This window comes from Pseudophryne corroboree, chromosome 5 (genome assembly GCF_028390025.1).
Source record: "Pseudophryne corroboree isolate aPseCor3 chromosome 5, aPseCor3.hap2, whole genome shotgun sequence".
Lineage (NCBI taxonomy): Eukaryota > Metazoa > Chordata > Amphibia > Anura > Myobatrachidae > Pseudophryne > Pseudophryne corroboree.
Window position 1 is genome coordinate 795,737,867 of NC_086448.1, and position 14,192 is coordinate 795,752,058.

General features: G+C 47.7%; 1 protein-coding gene across 5 annotated transcripts in view; it reads right to left on the minus strand.

The window, feature by feature from the left end:
• Positions 1-14,192, minus strand: part of ZHX2 (zinc fingers and homeoboxes 2) — a 115,143-nt gene that overhangs the window by 80,452 nt on the left and 20,499 nt on the right. For 3 of the 5 annotated variants that reach the window (XM_063924444.1, XM_063924442.1, XM_063924440.1), the window contains exon 1: positions 10,155-10,426. The exons of the other annotated variants lie outside the window; for them this stretch is intronic. The gene's annotated coding sequence lies outside the window, so the exon portion shown is untranslated. Of the gene's footprint in view, positions 1-10,154; positions 10,427-14,192 lie in introns of those variants that run through there. 5 annotated transcript variants of the gene reach the window in all.

A 14,192-nucleotide genomic window follows, 5' to 3' on the forward strand; every position in this document is an offset into this window, starting at 1 on the left:
TCGGATTCTATCGCGAGACTCGGATTCTATATAAGGAGCCGCGCGTCGCCGCCATTTTCACACGTGCATTGAGATTGATAGGGAGAGGACGTGGCTGGCGTCCTCTCCGTTTAGAATAGATTAGAGAGACACTTGATTTACTAATTTTGGGGAGCATTAGGAGTACTCAGTACAGTGCAGAGTTTTGCTGATAGTGACCAGTGACCACCAGTTTTATTTATAATCCGTTCTCTGCCTGAAAAAAGCGATACACAGCACACAGTGACTCAGTCACATACCATATCTGTGTGCACTGCTCAGGCTCAGGCCAGTGTGCTGCATCATCTATTATCTATATATAAATAATATTATATATATCTGTCTGACTGCTCAGCTCACACAGCTTATAATTGTGGGGGAGACTGGGGAGCACTACTGCAGTGCCAGTTATAGGTTATAGCAGGAGCCAGGAGTACATAATATATTATATAGTGAGTGACCACCAGACACACAGTGCAGTTTATTTAATATATCCGTTCTCTGCCTGAAAAAAGCGATACACACAGTGACTCAGTCAGTCACATACCATATCTGTGTGCACTGCTCAGGCTCAGGCCAGTGTGCTGCATCATCTATATATATTATATATCTGTCTGACTGCTCAGCTCACACAGCTTATAATTGTGGGGGAGACTGGGGAGCACTACTGCAGTGCCAGTTATAGGTTATAGCAGGAGCCAGGAGTACATAATATTATATTAAAATTAAACAGTGCACACTTTTGCTGCAGGAGTGCCACTGCCAGTGTGACTAGTGACCAGTGACCTGACCACCAGTATATATAATATTAGTAGTATACTATCTCTTTATCAACCAGTCTATATTAGCAGCAGACACAGTACAGTGCGGTAGTTCACGGCTGTGGCTACCTCTGTGTCGGCACTCGGCAGCCCGTCCATAATTGTATATACCACCTAACCGTGGTTTTTTTTTCTTTCTTTATACATACATACATACTAGTTACGAGTATACTATCTCTTTATCAACCAGTCTATATATTAGCAGCAGACACAGTACAGTGCGGTAGTTCACGGCTGTGGCTACCTCTGTGTCGGCACTCGGCAGCCCGTCCATAATTGTATATACCACCTAACCGTGGTTTTTTTTTCTTTCTTTATACATACATACTAGTTACGAGTATACTATCTCTTTATCAACCAGTCTATATTAGCAGCAGACACAGTACAGTGCGGTAGTTCACGGCTGTGGCTACCTCTGTGTCGGCACTCGGCAGCCCGTCCATAATTGTATATACCACCTAACCGTGGTTTTTTTTTCTTTCTTTATACATACATACTAGTTACGAGTATACTATCTCTTTATCAACCAGTCTATATATTAGCAGCAGACACAGTACAGTGCGGTAGTTCACGGCTGTGGCTACCTCTGTGTCGGCACTCGGCAGCCCGTCCATAATTGTATATACCACCTAACCGTGGTTTTTTTTTCTTTCTTTATACATACATACTAGTTACGAGTATACTATCTCTTTATCAACCAGTCTATATTAGCAGCAGACACCGTACAGTGCGGTAGTTCACGGCTGTGGCTACCTCTGTGTCGGCACTCGGCAGCCCGTCCATAATTGTATATACCACCTAACCGTGGTTTTTTTTTCTTTCTTTATACATACATACTAGTTACGAGTATACTATCTCTTTATCAACCAGTCTATATATTAGCAGCAGACACAGTACAGTGCGGTAGTTCACGGCTGTGACTACCTCTGTGTCGGCACTCGGCAGCCCGTCCATAATTGTATACTAGTATCCAATCCATCCATCTCCATTGTTTACCTGAGGTGCCTTTTAGTTGTGCCTATTAAAATATGGAGAACAAAAATGTTGAGGTTCCAAAATTAGGGAAAGATCAAGATCCACTTCCACCTCGTGCTGAAGCTGCTGCCACTAGTCATGGCCGAGACGATGAAATGCCAGCAACGTCGTCTGCCAAGGCCGATGCCCAATGTCATAGTACAGAGCATGTCAAATCCAAAACACCAAATATCAGTAAAAAAAGGACTCCAAAACCTAAAATAAAATTGTCGGAGGAGAAGCGTAAACTTGCCAATATGCCATTTACCACACGGAGTGGCAAGGAACGGCTGAGGCCCTGGCCTATGTTCATGGCTAGTGGTTCAGCTTCACATGAGGATGGAAGCACTCAGCCTCTCGCTAGAAAAATGAAAAGACTCAAGCTGGCAAAAGCAGCACAGCAAAGAACTGTGCATTCTTCGAAATCCCAAATCCACAAGGAGAGTCCAATTGTGTCGGTTGCGATGCCTGACCTTCCCAACACTGGACGTGAAGAGCATGCGCCTTCCACCATTTGCACGCCCCCTGCAAGTGCTGGAAGGAGCACCCGCAGTCCAGTTCCTGATAGTCAGATTGAAGATGTCAGTGTTGAAGTACACCAGGATGAGGAGGATATGGGTGTTGCTGGCGCTGGGGAGGAAATTGACCAGGAGGATTCTGATGGTGAGGTGGTTTGTTTAAGTCAGGCACCCGGGGAGACACCTGTTGTCCGTGGGAGGAATATGGCCGTTGACATGCCAGGTGAAAATACCAAAAAAATCAGCTCTTCGGTGTGGAGGTATTTCACCAGAAATGCGGACAACAGGTGTCAAGCCGTGTGTTCCCTTTGTCAAGCTGTAATAAGTAGGGGTAAGGACGTTAACCACCTCGGAACATCCTCCCTTATACGTCACCTGCAGCGCATTCATAATAAGTCAGTGACAAGTTCAAAAACTTTGGGTGACAGCGGAAGCAGTCCACTGACCAGTAAATCCCTTCCTCTTGTAACCAAGCTCACGCAAACCACCCCACCAACTCCCTCAGTGTCAATTTCCTCCTTCCCCAGGAATGCCAATAGTCCTGCAGGCCATGTCACTGGCAATTCTGACGAGTCCTCTCCTGCCTGGGATTCCTCCGATGCATCCTTGCGTGTAACGCCTACTGCTGCTGGCGCTGCTGTTGTTGCCGCTGGGAGTCGATGGTCATCCCAGAGGGGAAGTCGTAAGCCCACTTGTACTACTTCCAGTAAGCAATTGACTGTTCAACAGTCCTTTGCGAGGAAGATGAAATATCACAGCAGTCATCCTACTGCAAAGCGGATAACTGAGGCCTTGGCATCCTGGGTGGTGAGAAACGTGGTTCCGGTATCCATCATTACTGCAGAGCCAACTAGAGACTTGTTGGAGGTACTGTGTCCCCGGTACCAAATACCATCTAGGTTCCATTTCTCTAGGCAGGCGATACCGAAAATGTACACAGACCTCAGAAAAAGAGTCACCAGTGTCCTAAAAAATGCAGCTGTACCCAATGTCCACTTAACCACGGACATGTGGACAAGTGGAGCAGGGCAGGGTCAGGACTATATGACTGTGACAGCCCACTGGGTAGATGTATGGACTCCCGCCGCAAGAACAGCAGCGGCGGCACCAGTAGCAGCATCTCGCAAACGCCAACTCTTTCCTAGGCAGGCTACGCTTTGTATCACCGCTTTCCAGAATACGCACACAGCTGAAAACCTCTTACGGCAACTGAGGAAGATCATCGCGGAATGGCTTACCCCAATTGGACTCTCCTGTGGATTTGTGGCATCGGACAACGCCAGCAATATTGTGTGTGCATTAAATCTGGGCCAATTCCAGCACGTCCCATGTTTTGCACATACCTTGAATTTGGTGGTGCAGAATTTTTTAAAAAACGACAGGGGCGTGCAAGAGATGCTGTCTGTGGCCAGAAGAATTGCGGGACACTTTCGGCGTACAGGCACCACGTACAGAAAACTGGAGCACCACCAAAAACTACTGAACCTGCCCTGCCATCATCTGAAGCAAGAAGTGGTAACGAGGTGGAATTCAACCCTCTATATGCTTCAGAGGTTGGAGGAGCAGCAAAAGGCCATTCAAGCCTATACAATTGAGCACGATATAGTAGGTGGAATGCACCTGTCTCAAGTGCAGTGGAGAATGATTTCAACGTTGTGCAAGGTTCTGATGCCCTTTGAACTTGCCACACGTGAAGTCAGTTCAGACACTGCCAGCCTGAGTCAGGTCATTCCCCTCATCAGGCTTTTGCAGAAGAAGCTGGAGGCATTGAAGAAGGAGCTAAAAGGGAGCGATTCCGCTAGGCATGTGGGACTTGTGGATGCAGCCCTTAATTCGCTTAACAAGGATTCACGGGTGGTCAATCTGTTGAAATCAGAGCACTACATTTTGGCCACCGTGCTCGATCCTAGATTTAAAACCTACCTTGGATCTCTCTTTCCGGCAGACACAAGTCTGCTGGGGTGCAAAGACCTGCTGGTGACAAAATTGTCAAGTCAAGCGGAACGCGACCTGTCAACATCTCCTTCACATTCTCCCGCAACTGGGGGTGCGAGGAAAAGGCTCAGAATTCCGAGCCCACCCGCTGGCGGTGATGCAGGGCAGTCTGGAGCGACTGCTGATGCTGACATCTGGTCCGGACTGAAGGACCTGACAACGATTACGGACATGTCGTCTACTGTCACTGCATATGATTCTCTCAACATTGATAGAATGGTGGAGGATTATATGAGTGACCGCATCCAAGTAGGCACGTCACACAGTCCGTACTTATACTGGCAGGAAAAAGAGGCAATTTGGAGGCCCTTGCACAAACTGGCTTTATTCTACCTAAGTTGCCCTCCCACAAGTGTGTACTCCGAAAGAGTGTTTAGTGCCGCCGCTCACCTTGTCAGCAATCGGCGTACGAGGTTACATCCAGAAAATGTGGAGAAGATGATGTTCATTAAAATGAATTATAATCAATTCCTCCGCGGAGACATTGACCAGCAGCAATTGCCTCCACAAAGTACACAGGGAGCTGAGATGGTGGATTCCAGTGCGGACGAATTGATAATCTGTGAGCAGGGGGATGTACACGGTGATATATCGGAGGGTGAAGATGAGGTGGACATCTTGCCTCTGTAGAGCCAGTTTGTGCAAGGAGAGATTAATTGCTTCTTTTTTGGGGGGGGTCCAAACCAACCCGTCATATCAGTCACAGTCGTGTGGCAGACCCTGTCACTGAAATGATGGGTTGGTTAAAGTGTGCATGTCCTGTTTTGTTTATACAACATAAGGGTGGGTGGGAGGGCCCAAGGACAATTCCATCTTGCACCTCTTTTTTCTTTTTCTTTGCATCATGTGCTGATTGGGGAGGGTTTTTTGGAAGGGACATCCTGCGTGACACTGCAGTGCCACTCCTAGATGGGCCCGGTGTTTGTGTCGGCCACTAGGGTCGCTAATCTTACTCACACAGTCAGCTACCTCATTGCGCCTCTTTTTTTCTTTGCGTCATGTGCTGTTTGGGGAGGGTTTTTTGGAAGGGACATCCTGCGTGACACTGCAGTGCCACTCCTAGATGGGCCCGGTGTTTGTGTCGGCCACTAGGGTCGCTAATCTTACTCACACAGCTACCTCATTGCGCCTCTTTTTTTCTTTGCGTCATGTGCTGTTTGGGGAGGGTTTTTTGGAAGGGCCATCCTGCGTGACACTGCAGTGCCACTCCTAGATGGGCCCGGTGTTTGTGTCGGCCACTAGGGTCGCTAATCTTACTCACACAGCTACCTCATTGCGCCTCTTTTTTTCTTTGCGTCATGTGCTGTTTGGGGAGGGTTTTTTGGAAGGGACATCCTGCGTGACACTGCAGTGCCACTCCTAGATGGGCCCGGTGTTTGTGTCGGCCACTAGGGTCGCTTATCTTACTCACACAGCGACCTCGGTGCAAATTTTAGGACTAAAAATAATATTGTGAGGTGTGAGGTATTCAGAATAGACTGAAAATGAGTGTAAATTATGGTTTTTGAGGTTAATAATACTTTGGGATCAAAATGACCCCCAAATTCTATGATTTAAGCTGTTTTTTAGTGTTTTTTAAAAAAAACACCCGAATCCAAAACACACCCGAATCCGACAAAAAAAAATTCGGTGAGGTTTTGCCAAAACGCGTTCGAACCCAAAACACGGCCGCGGAACCGAACCCAAAACCAAAACCCGAAAAATTTCAGGCGCTCATCTCTAGTTTGGAGGTGCCCATACACTTGCACGATTTTGTCCAATCTCATCCGATTCTGATGTTTTGGACCCATAAATCGGATGAAAACTGGCAAATCGCATATGCTTTTCCCCCAATACGATGTCCCGTGAGCATTGGACCGAAGCCCCTAGATCGGAAGTACTGCGCTACAAATATATCGTACCAGCATCCTTGGCTGGGGTTGTTTACGATACATTGTATACAAAGGGACTGCATACGATGTATCATATGCAATCCTGCCGCAAGGAAGCTGACGGGAGGTTCAAGGGTGATCGTATGCGACGTCTCACCTTCGAGAAGTCGCATAAGTGTATGGGCAGTTTCAGACACCGTCATCGCATGTGCAGCTAATGTCTGGAATTTCAAAATGCAATCTAGCTTTGTGACATAAAATAATAATAATAATAATAATAATAATAATATGATAATAGTGGAGCAACAAATCTTCCAAGCGTATCCTTCAGGAGGCACGAGGCACTGCGTGCGATGACTCCAATTCCTAGAAAACCGACAAGCTGAATATTAGATAGGCCCACAAGATGGCCGCCTGTGCTCTGTGAGGCGACTGCTACACATTCAGCTTTACAGCTGACTAGGATCACCCGCAGGCTGCCCGACACCTCCGTGCTACGACTGTCGCAGGTGTTACAACCTCTCACTCCATCTTGATCAACATTTCAATCCTAGAGACACGACACCCACGCCCCCTCCCCACGATAAACCACAAATACATGTTTAAGCTGGCAAACGCTGTAATTAAAAGAGAACTATCATGAAATCGGGAAAAAAAAAAAAAAAACACCAGCAGCTGTTTAGCAGCAAAATGAAGAGATTTTTCTCGATGTGACTAATTGTTTAATGTCTCATAAAGCAATTCACGAGTTAGGTAAAAACTTCCATATCCCTGTCATAAGTGGTGTCTGCACTGTAAGTACCACCAGAAAGTGATTAATCGAACAACCGAGATCCTATGTGATTGCGGACAGAAACAGAACACAGGAAACACCCGCCTCCCCCCCCCCCCGCCCTCTCCCACATAATTCCTGCGATTAATCTCATGAACATTGGTCAAAGTCTATTTGTACTCTCCTAAGCGATTCACCTCATGAGATATAATCGCAGTTACTGAAACACCCGTGTAGCCAAGCGGGCAGGCAGTCACAGGCAACCAGATTGCACGTCTTTTTTCCTGTAGCGATACATCACCTCCACAATTTTGCCCTTCAAAATAAAGATATGCAATCCTCACTGACCAGCCCCCCCCCCGCACCTAGGGGCAGATGTATTAAGCCTGGAGAAGTGATAAAGCAGTGATAAGTGCAGGGTGATAACGCACCAGCCAATCAGCTCCAATATGTAAATTTACAGTTAGGCGCAGATTGGCTGGTGCGTTATCACCTTGCACTTATCACTGCTTTATCTCTTCTCCGGGCTTAATACATCTGCCCCCTAGAGTGGACGCTGAGATATTTTGGTACTACAACATTGCTCATTGCGTGCATCAGCAAAATTTACCATAATATCCAGACGCGGGTATATTTACCATTAAGTGCGCGAGGGTCCTATGGGACCTCAGGCTATACTGAACCTGCCCTTTAAAAGTTACAACCAATATGGAGTAACTCGGATCCAGCAATACTCAAACGTCAGAACTGAAAGTGCAGCTCATTCAGTATAGATGTGAGCAGGAGAATTACACCCAAAAGATTTGTTTTTAATGTCAACTGATGTCAGATAACAAGAGTCTCAAAAACAGACCATGCTGGAAGTCAGCCACCGGTATAAACATACTACAGCACAGCAGGCAACTACCATCCTGATTCAGACATATGTGCAATACTAACATAGGGCCAACCGCGCACCCACCAAGGTACCTTAGCGATGTCACTCAAAGTGAGGATTTATTTGCAAAGTGATTGACAGTCGGGAAACATCTGGGTGAGTGGCGGCAAAAAAACTCAGGCATATTGAGATGGTTTTGGGGTCCCTGCAATTCCGTACACATGGCACCAGAGTTTAAATCGCTGTGGGCATTCTGCGCAACCACAGGGTTACTTGTACGCAGTTGCTTGGATCTGTGATACCGCCGGCGGACGTCTCAATAGATTTCCAGGTGTCTAAGATCGGAGCTACAAATGCATCACCGTCCGTCACTGAACCAGGCCCTATGTTCTCACAAGTATGGCCGACGACTTTTTTTTTTTTTTTTTTTTTTTAACGACAAACTAGATTTTCCATATTGGAATTCAGCTGTGAAAGTGTGAATATCATCTCTCTTCTAGATCCAAGGCAGGGAGCTCATATACAGCTCACAGTAATCTGGGGGTGCATACGGACAACTATATAGTATACAGACAGTGGCGCCTTACAATACACAAATCATCTTAATGAGCTGTAAAGTTATGACATCAGAACTAACCAACTGTAAATGACATCAGAATTCACCGTCGATAGAGACGAAGGATTACTGTATATTATTATCTGTTATTTATAAGTGCCACAAGGATTCCGTGGCAGCGTACAAACTTATTATGACAGTATACATACAGTAACACCCCGAATACATCAGCATCACATGTGTACCAATATAAACACCCGCAATAACACCAGAAAATATAACGCCTGTGTAACACAGCACAGGCACAATGCGGACAGGAGCCCCACGCCACCAAACAAACAAAAGACACCAGGAAATACTTGAGGACAACCCCCCCACATGGCTTTGAAGTAAACTAATCAGGTGGCACTGGAGCCTTACAGCAAATCACAACCGCACTTCCTAAAAGCAACTTTATCCTCACAACACAAAAATGGATTCACTGAAAATCTCATTCATTCATCTGTTGTGGGGGAAATAAAAAAAATCAAAACACATTTAACCCTAGTGTGCCCAGCATGAACCCAGTGCTGATCAAACAGGCTTAGGGGGGGGGGGGGGGGGGGGGCACAAACACAAAAGAACTGCAAGTGGGCTGGATGTTCAGAGAGAGAGAGAGAGAGCGAGCGGCCGGTGCTTCCAGGAAGAGAGCTGGCAGTTGTTTGATTGTAATTTATATGAGATTACTGGGGGGAAAACACTATAGAGCAAGTTACAGATGCTGCCGGAAAGTTTTCTATAGCGCTTTCTGCGGTGGGTGGGAACATATCAGCATAGATTTTGCAGGGGGGGGGGGGATTTTTAGGAATCACCGGGGGTCAGAGAACAGTAGGATGTGTTGTGTTCAGACTATGGAGGAGCAGACTGAATTAATAAAGTTCATTCAAGTGTTTATAACTAGGGAGCACTTTGCCTTTGTACTTGGTGTCTGTCATTTATAAACACACTTGGTGTGTGGGTGTGTGTGTGTGTGTGTGTGTGTGTGTGTGTGTATACAGAGATATATAGATATATATATACATACACACATATATATTAGACTCCTGTCTGGCAGGTGAGAGGGCAGTGCCAGGGTGCAGCTTGGACCCCAGTAGCCCCATGTGAGGGCTGCTAGCCAGTGGCCATGGTGCTCAGCCAGGGAGGAGGGGGGGGGGTGCTGCACCGCGTCACGGCTCCCGCAGCCAGCACATCACCGCACATTGGGGGTGCACAGTAACCCCCTCAGCGTCCAGCCAGGAACTTTCCCAGGGCCACCCCAGCTTGGGGGGACAGCATGCAAAGCCCCGGTGTCCCCCAGCCAGGCCGGTGCAGGCTCTCTCTCTCCCCAGCCCCCAGCAGCCGCCTCTCTACGTAACGCCCTATCGAAAGCGGACGCCATATTTTCTGTTGCTTATGTCGACATAGGGAAACGTAGCTGATTCTCTCACCCCCCGCCCACTTCCCCGATCTTCCACCCGACCCCCACCTAGGGCACAATAACACCCCCCCACACCCCTGGTCCTGACCCCACACCCGGATCCCCCTACACCGTGACCCACCAAACACGCGGAAGCTGCTAAACTTAATCCGGGCGGCAGGCGGTCACACCGCAGCCCCTCTTCCACCCACCCCCGCTCCCCCGGGGCAGAGCAGGGGTGCCGCTGGGCGCCGCACGGGGGAAGTTAGTTGCTTACCTGGCTCCTGGCCGGCGGTGACGCGGCGATGGAACGTTGGGGATAAATGTTTCTCTCCTGATACAATGTATCAGCGCGCAACGTTCGATCGCTCGGATCCCCCCCCCCGGCCGCTAACCAGCAACCGCCGCCGCTGCCCGATCAGTGGGGAATCTACGCCGACAGCCACATGATCTGGAACGTCAGCAGACGTATTTGCATACGATACCACCCGCACTTCACCCGGGTTCTTGCGCAAAGTTGCGCACTGGTGATTTGCATGGAGCTCCCATTGTGAGGAGGAGGGAGGGGAGAGGGGGGGCTGGGCGTGACCTCCCCACCAGCCCTATATTATTATATGGGGTGTATTTATGTGTATAGGTGATGGGTGTGATGCTGCTGCTGCTGCCGGGTCATTGCATATTAAGTATCCGCCGCCCCCTTAGCTCGGGGCACAGTCAGTGCGGGACCCGCTTTCCTTTATGGAAAGTTCAAGGTGTCAGTGATGAGCGCAGCGAACTGTTGCTGAGCCCTCACCACGTGTCCTGCCAGCTGCACAGATGGCTGTCCCATATAGGATCCCCTGTACTAGGGATCCTATGTAGTGTGTGCTGGGGGGGGATCACATGCCACACACTGCCTGACGGCTTATGGCAGCTGCACTGAGCCAGAGTTATCAAAATTATGTGAGTTGGTGACTTGTGGGGCATATTTATTAATGTTTGGGGGATCATCCACACCACGATTCCACAATCCAAAGCGAAGATCATCCGGCATCGATGATTGGCGATCTGTTGGGAATCAGAGAAATTTTGCATGTTAAAAATCCTGTATTTGCCGATCACTATAATTTTTTTTTTGGCAGGATCGCCAAATCAGGAGACTCCAGCCGGATCGCAGAATTACAGCAATCGGGTGCAGATGTATTGGCCCCTTTAGTCCCGATAATTGAAATTTCTTATTACGGCGATGAGAAATTAAGGATCGAATGAAAAAAAAAAAAAAAAGGAGAAAAAGAGACCTGGCCGCGCTAGTGTGCGTGTGTGATCTGCTGATTGCACATGTGTGAGCGGGGAGTACCACCTGCAGTTCCCTTTTCCAGTAATGATTGCAGAGTGTAGCCCATAGGCTGCGATGGATAACATTTAGGGGGTCATTCCGAGTTGTTCGCTTGCTAGCTGTTTTTAGCAGACGTGCAAACGCAAAGCCCCCGCCCTCTGGGAGTGTATCTTAGCTCAGCAGAAGTGCGAACGAAAGGATCGCAGAGCGGCTACAAAATAATTTTGTGCAGTTTTAGAGTAGCTTCAGACCTACTCAGCGCTTGCGATCACTTCAGACTATTCAGTTCCGGATTTGACGTCACGAACACGCCCTGCGTTCGCCCAGCCACGCCTGCGTTTTTTCGAACACTCCCTGAAAACGGTCAGTTGACACCCAGAAACGCCCTCTTCCTGTCAATCACTCTGCGGCCAGCAGTGCGACTGAAAAGCTTTGCAAGACCTTGTGTACAAATACATCGGCTGTTGTGAAAGTACGTTGTGTGTGCGCATTGCGCCGTATATGCATGCGCAGAAGTGCCTTTTTTTGTATCAACGCTGTGCAGCGAACATTTTCAGCTAGTGATCAACTCGGAATGACCACCTTAGTACACCCAGTGGCTGTGCGAAAATATGCAACTACCAGGAATGAGGCGTCCACTGGAGGCATCTAAGATCCACCACTTGTGTACAAAGACATGGCAGACCCTATGGTGTTGCAGCATGGTTGCAAGACACCAGAGTTATCCCATTACCTCCCACCAGAGGCAGAACTCTGGGAGGCAATGGAGTCAGCTGCCGCCGGGCTCCTGCTTTGAAGGGGGGCACCTCTCCTCCTGTTCCGTGTGTTCAGCAACATTAATCAATTAAGTTAATTGACAGCAGCCGGTATCTCTTCCATAGCCGACTTCCCCACTAGTCACTACACCTTACAAATCACACCCTCTTTATTATAGATACACTGGAAGCAGACACCTTACTGATGAAGCTATTTGCTCCTATAAAGGAAGCATGAGAATTCTAACTATATGAAGTTATTTCTCTGACAATTACACGTAACTTCATATAGTTAGAATTCTCATACTTCCTATGCAACAGCAGATAGCTCCATCAGTAAGGTGCATGCTTCCAGTGTAATAGGTTGTGGGTTCTAATCCTGGATATGACACTTGCAAATTAATTGTCAGAGAAATAATCAGCACTGTCAGTGACTGAGCAGATCTATGTAGTGTGTGGCTGGACCCCTACATAGATCTGCCTAGTTGCAACGGGTTTTGTAGTAGCTTCATATAGTTAGAATGAGAGATGAGCGGGTTCAGTTTTACTCGGATTTCAAAGCGGCATCTTATCTGCTCACGGATGATATATGGGGGGGCACCAATATTTTTCTTGCCTCCGGGCAACTGGGACAAACTTACGCCACTGCCTCCCACAATTGCTCCCTGTCTATAATTCACTTTGCAAACAAATCCACACTATAATCACCGTAACAAGACCGCCAGGGCTCATGCGCAGTGGCAAAATAAAATGCTCCACGGCGTACAGCAGTGACATCACGTCCAATCTTCACCAGGCCCATAGCTCAGTACTGGAAATCGTGCAGAATCTGCAGTTTGATACTTAAGGGCCCCATACGCTACAACGATAATGCCCGATTTCATCCAATTTCGACCTGTCGGGCCGATAAATTGGATGAAAAGTGGCAAATCGGATGTGTTTTACATCCGATCCGATGTGCGGTCCCGTGAGCATCGGCTCGGCTCACCTAGATCGTTAGTGCTGCACTCGTGATATGTCAGTTCCTGCAGGCGTGGCTGGGATCGCATAAGATACATCGTATACAAAAGGACCGCATACGATGTATCCTATGCGATCCTGCCGGGGGCGGTTCAAGGGAAATCTTATGCGACATGAGGGTCTGACATGTCGCTGTAGTGTACGGGGCCCTTTAGACCGCTGAATCTTACATATCTGGGAGTAATTAAGGGGTAAATTACTTTTTGACGCCAACAGTTTGTGATGCAGATCTGTTTGGCTTACAAAATGTTTAATGGTTTATATCGTTTATATCCTATTTACAGCATAATAGTCAAACATCATCGGGGGCTTGACCTGTCAATAAGGCTACTGCTTCTGATTGGTTGGATGATGCTACTGAGCTGATCACTAGAGCGAATCGTCATACGGGAGTGGGGGTGGATGCTGGACTATTCTAAAGAGGAAATACGAGGGATAAATGGGCGCCCTTAGCCGCGAAGTGTGGAGCACGAGGTGGAACTGAAATTCACGGGGAACCAGTTCCACCTCCTCCATGTCTTGCACAGTAATTTCATAACGTGTATATGTGTACCACTGTGTAAAGTAACATGAATAAAGGGCACTACTGAGTGACATTATGTGAATAAGGGGCACTACTGAGTGACAATGTGAATAAGTGGCACAACTGTGTTGTGTAACGTGAATAAGGGGTGCTACTGTGTGGTGTAACATGAATAAGGGGCGCTACTGTGTAGAGTAACATGAATAAAGGGCACTACTGAGTGACATAATGTGAATAAGGGGCACTACTGAGTGACATAATGTGAATAAGGGGCACTACTGTGTGGTGTAACATGAATAACGGGCACTACTGTGTGGTGTAACATGAATAACGGGCACTACTGTGTGGTGTAACATGAATAAGGGGCACGACTCTGTGTTATGTGAATAAGGGGCACTACTGTGTGGTGTAATATGAATCAGGTGCACTACATGCGGTGTAATGGGGATAAGATTGTGCTACTGTGTAGAGTGATTTGATTTGGGGAAACTATTGTGTGACCACGCCCCTTCCTTGTGAAACCACGCCCCCTCCTTGTGAGACCACAGTCCCTCTATAAAGTATAGGAGGTAATGCACAAATTTATAGTTTGCATTGGGGTGCCTAAAACCTTAGCACTGGCCCTGGATCCGCCTAAGGGGAGGTGGAGGAGCAGGTGGTGGGGTAAATGCGTTCACCCCCTCTCCAGGACCACTTTATCCT